At 41.3% G+C, this 5,379-nt stretch overlaps 1 long non-coding RNA gene across 1 annotated transcript; it reads right to left on the bottom strand.

The window, feature by feature from the left end:
* Positions 1–1,493: 1,493 nt before the first annotated feature.
* On the bottom strand, positions 1,494–4,842 carry LOC309342373. Its single transcript, XR_014156738.1, has 3 exons — positions 4,643–4,842; positions 3,061–3,139; positions 1,494–1,856 (listed from the first exon to the last, which is right to left on the bottom strand). It is a non-coding gene; the product is annotated as an uncharacterized lncRNA (long non-coding RNA).
* Positions 4,843–5,379: the final 537 nt, after the last annotated feature.

The raw sequence follows: 5,379 nt of genomic DNA, 5'->3' as shown, positions 1-5,379 counted from the left end.
GAAGGCCCACTAGATTCAATAAAGGTGCATAAGATTGCAGCCTAAATGGCTTTGAGTATGTAAATGGTTCTGATTTACTTCATTTGCGGAAACTTATACATCTGTTAGCTTTCTAAATAATCATTTCAGGGACAATATTACTATACAAATGTATTTCACAGCTGTTGATGACATCAGTCGCATATAGAAAGAATGATTCCAGTTCTCTGACTGTCAGTATGCATATATCATATACATACCACCCACATACACAAGAGAGAGGTAATAAAAGGCTTCAGGGAACCAAGCCTTCTAAGTACAAAAACCCCAGACCTTTATAAAATACCCTAAGAGGGGGATTTCCAAATCATCCCAATGAGGAATGAGCATGCTCAGTGGCCATGGAAGGGGAATAGTATGGAGTCTCCTGAACAGGAATACTCTACATTGCAAGTTTTTACTTATAATCAATCAGGACGGATATCTGCCTCTGCCTACTGTTGGTCTCCCTGACTTCTGCCTCACCAGTTTAGTTGGCTATGGAGAAGGCTCTCTCTCTCTCTCTCTCTCTCGCTCGCTCGCTCTCGCTCTCTCCCTCTCCCTCTCCCTCTCCCTCGTTCCTGTCATAGAAGAGAACCTCAGTAGATGATCTTCTGATAACTGATCATCAATGCACTTCAACAGTACTACAATGGCCCTAAAATCGATAGCACGCGGGGCCTTTCCAACATGTCTGTTTGGTTCCCATCACCCACCTGGCGATTGCAAAAGTAATTACTCTTTGGAAAGGGGGTGGGCAGGCAGAGATGTCTGCTATGTCATCCTTTGCAATCTGGAAATATGGATTAACTCACTCGGGCTCTGGCAATGCTCCGGGTGAATGTTTCTTAGAAAATTAAAGTTTTGTTTTGTTTAAACAAAAATCAATATTGATTTTGTTTTGCCCTGCTTTAATTCTGGATTCAGTTCTGCTCGTTTTGCTATATATGCTCAAAGGCCTTGAGTTAAGCATGGAGTGCTGTAGATTTGAATGCCAAGAAAAGGGGGGGGGGGGAGAACCCATTTCAATCCTCAAATGACAAAACCATTGGTGCAGAAGGCAACTAAACCTTAGCAGCTGCTTTTTGGAACCATGTTCATAGAGTGGATCCAAACAACAAGCTTCAGTACACAATTTACTGCTCTGAGGAATTGCAAAGGAACGGAGAAGTGCATTCAGTTAAATTTGAGGTCTGTTCCTATGCCATATTCATCTTGCAGTGCTTGGGGAATTATACGTGACTCCTGGGCAGGGTGGGCAATTTTACCACTATTTTGTCCCCATGGAATCTGCCTCAGAACATCTTCCCATTTGCCACTATTGTACCAAATGGCAATAAGCAAGGCTTCAACAGGGAAGTGGGGGGGCAACATCTCCCCATTTTGCTTCAGGCAGCGAAACATGATAGGCTACCCCCGAGGCATAGAGTTTTTCTCAACTAGTAAAAAACTCTAAGAAGAAGGAAAACTCATATCACCAATGGTCATTGTGGGGGGGAAAGAAGTTGAATGTTTAATTTAAAATTAGGTTGGAAACAGTAGATAATATGTACATTTGCATGTTTTTCTTTTCTTGTTGTAATGGTTGTTCCTGTCATTTATTGAAAGTGGCATGGTGGAATCATATATTGTCAGCCTTTGGTTGAATTTATCTACTACGAAATGGTACTCTTCAAGAATACTAACAAAAAAATCTATAATACTATGAGCAAAGTAGCCTGTTAACTGCCCTGCATTGTTTATTTATAGGAATGTAGTTGGATTAATTAAACCATCCGTCTTTCAGACCGTTGGTGCAATGAATGGAAATCACTCTTTCAACATCCTGATTGAATTACCTGCAAAACAATAGACACTACATTTGAAGTACCTAGTTCAACAGGTTTATGATGATTGACTATATCTGCATCACAGAGATAGCACACCTTCACTGCCTCAAAAAAGGGCGATTGCCCATCACCCTGAAGCATGTTTATTGAGAGGAAATAGAGCATGCAACTAATCCTCTAGAGACAAATTCCTCTTGAGTCTTCATATTTTATTTAAGATTTATGCCATGCTCTGTTTCACCCATCCAGGAAGTTAGTCATTTCAATTCAGGAGATTTGTGTCCAACACTTTCCCCCCTATTACATTTAAAACTTGTTTAATTTGAAATATTTGTGCAGCCCATGTTCCTTCCTTTTGCTGATTCTCTTTAAAGTTCCATACACCAGGTTAAATGCCAGCTTTGTTAAGGATGGGGAATATATTTGATTCAGTTCACACTGAAAGGCAAATATACCTAATATGGACTTTCTGAAACACTATGCAAACAACAACACAGCCATTATTCAAAATTCACAGTTCTCTGAATTTTGCAGTACCGTTTTTCAGGCACGTAATGTGTGCAAAAATGAACATATTCAGGTATATTGTGCCTAAAAATGCAGATACTGGAGAAACTACCACACACATACATGCAATTAAGAATTCATATTAATAGCTTTGGTATAAATAAACACAATGGAAATTATCCTTAATTAAATAACTAAACAGCATTAAAATATTTTATTGGATTGTATTGTATATGCGGCCACCTGTCTATAGCATAAAATGACGGCGCCAGATCACTATTTAGAGACAATAAAAAATGACAAATGTAGATGTTGTCCTTATAAAACTTTATCATTTAAATGGTTCTAATTTCAGAACAGCGGAGCAGTTTAACTGCAATAGTGACTGAAACTGAAGCAAGCAGAAATTTGAAAGGCATCTTAATACTGACAAATCAATTGCTATTGCAAGGAGTTTTTAAAAATCAGCACTGATCTAATTACACTGGATTTTTAAAAAAAATGTGGGTTTTTTGCTGAATTAATTTTAGCTGCAAAATAAAACTGAGGTTTCCCCACAAAACATCCCACATTTACTACTTTTTACCTTTGCCATTTTAGTGTCCCATATTTTGCAAATTGTTCTGCTTTGGATGTACAGTTCCGGGAACAAAGCAAAACAACACTTTAAAAAAACACACACAAAAGCTTGCTACAGCATTCCGACCTTAGTTTCTGCCTTCATCTATTTCCCCTCATGGCATTGCCTGAAGTGAATCTTCTTGAGATGGCCTTCTTGACATGGACTGAGGAAACAATAAAATGTCAGAACATTAGCACTACCTACTTAGGGCCCATCACATTAGAAAATAGAGCAGGCTTTCTCAACCTCGGCCCTCCAAATGTTTTTGGCCTACAACTCCCATAATTCCTAGCTAGCAGAACCAGTGGTCAGGGATGATGGGAACTGTAGTCTCAAAACATCTGGAGGGCCGAGGTTGTGGAAGCGTGAAATAGAGCCTCTGCCTCTGCTCTCCAGTCTCATGACACCAGAACCCAGGGAACTCAATGAAGCCAGATGCTGGGAGATTCAGGGCATACAAAAGAAAGTATTTCTTGATATAGCACATAGTTAAACTATGGCATTCACCCCCACAAGAAGTAGTGGTGGCCGCCATCTTGGGTGGCTTTTAAAGAAGATTAGACTAATTCATGGAAGATAAGGCTATATGCATCTGAATGCCAGTTGCTGGAGATCATATGTGGTAAGAGGCCTATTTCCCTCAGGTCCTGATTTTGGGCTTCCCATGGGCATCTAGCTGACCACTGTGAGAACAAGATGCTGGACTAGATTATCTTTTGATCTGATTGAGTAGACTCTTCTTCAGTTCTTATGCCCCTGCACCCACGCACACACCTTAGTCAAGGTGCATAGTGCCCAAGGCTGGTCAAGTTTTTTGGCAACCGACTCAGAAAATCCCCAAAGCTTTCATCGATACAACTAACAATTTGCTGCCCTTTCATGACACCCAAACTCAGTCACCTGTCTAATGTTAGGTCCTGAGGCAGAATAAATAAGAGCCCCTAGGTCGAAGCAAGAAACATGAAGCAAAAACCTTTGGGCCTGTCTCCTCACTGCTTCTTATTGCTTCTATATTTCTAACTACTTGCTGGAACTATTACTAAAGAGATAGTAATGTCTCCTTAGTCAGCCACTGGAAATTCAGCTGTCAGGCATGATCTAGTTCTGGAGTTCCTGGATTGAGGAGGGTTGGGGAGGATGACATAAGAACATAAAGCACAAGAAGAGACATGCATCCTTTTCTCACAGTCGCCAACAAGATGCTTGTGGTAAATCATCCGGCAGAACCCAAGCACAAGAGCCTTCTCCCCTGCTGTGGTTTCCAGCAAGAGTTATTCAGAAGTATTGCTGCTTCTAATGGTGCTGGCAGACCATAGCCATCTGGGCTAGGAACCATTCCATGAATTTATCCAATCCTCTTTTAAAGCCATTCAAGTTGGTGGCCATCCCTGTCTCCTGTGGCAGTGAGTTCCATAGTTAAACAATGCACTGCGTTCTTACGGAGCCCCTGGTCGTCTCACAGACTATTGACCCGTACACCACTAATCTGCAGCCACCAACCAGGTCGTCCCCAGTAAATCACTTAGTCTCAGTCAGGTTCTTAAGTAGTTTGTTGCAAATGCAAATAAACTTTAAATGCTTTCAAAACGCTGTTACCCTTTACCCTCTTAGTTTTATTTTATTCTGTCTCTAACTCTTCTACCTCCCCTCACACAACTGCACTAACTGTCTCTCTATTTCCATCTGTCTGCCAACTGCTTTCCCAACTGCTTCTTCCCAACCAACCAGCCAACTAACTAAACCTCAGGCTAAGCCCTTTTATAGACAGGTAGGCTCCGCCTCTGGCTTTTCTATTGGTCTACCTATTAACTCTTTCTCTCCCCCTGTACAGACATTTTCAAAAGAACGGGCAAACGCCACGGTGGCCATCCCTGCCTCCTGTGGGAATGAGTTCCATAGTTAAACAATGAACTGTGTGAATAAACACTTTCTTTTATCTGACCTACAAAATACCCTCCAACTTCATGGTTCTCTAATTCTATGCAGTTGTGCAAATGAATGGGTGCAGATCTCAAATTTGCCCCATGCATTTAATTGTATATTGCTTTCAGCCATTCCAAGCGTCCGAGGTTCATGAATTTAAATAAGAAATAAACAATAAATAAGATGGCCCCTGGTGGGTGGGCTGCAGTGGGCTGCCTGACTATTTGTTCATACAAATAGCCAGCACTACTGATCAGATTGGCACGGACAGCTTTGCTGTGAGCTAATTGAGACTTTGTATATGCAGTAGCCCATTTTGCATGCGGTTCTTGATGCAGCAAGGAGGGTTTCCTCCGGAACATGTGCAGCTCTCTTCCTGAACCAAGAAAGGTCAGAGTCACACTGAATGTGATTCCACTGCCAAAAGGTCGCCAAAGTTTCATTATAGTTTCCACAAACTCTGGGCAAGGCATATGCAGT

This window comes from Podarcis erhardii, assembly GCF_964252035.2.
Source record: "Podarcis erhardii genome assembly, chromosome: 5".
In the NCBI taxonomy this organism is placed as follows: Eukaryota; Metazoa; Chordata; class Lepidosauria; order Squamata; family Lacertidae; genus Podarcis; species Podarcis erhardii.
The sequence above is the reverse complement of the archived record's forward strand: the minus strand, read 5'-3'. Positions and strand labels throughout refer to the sequence as shown.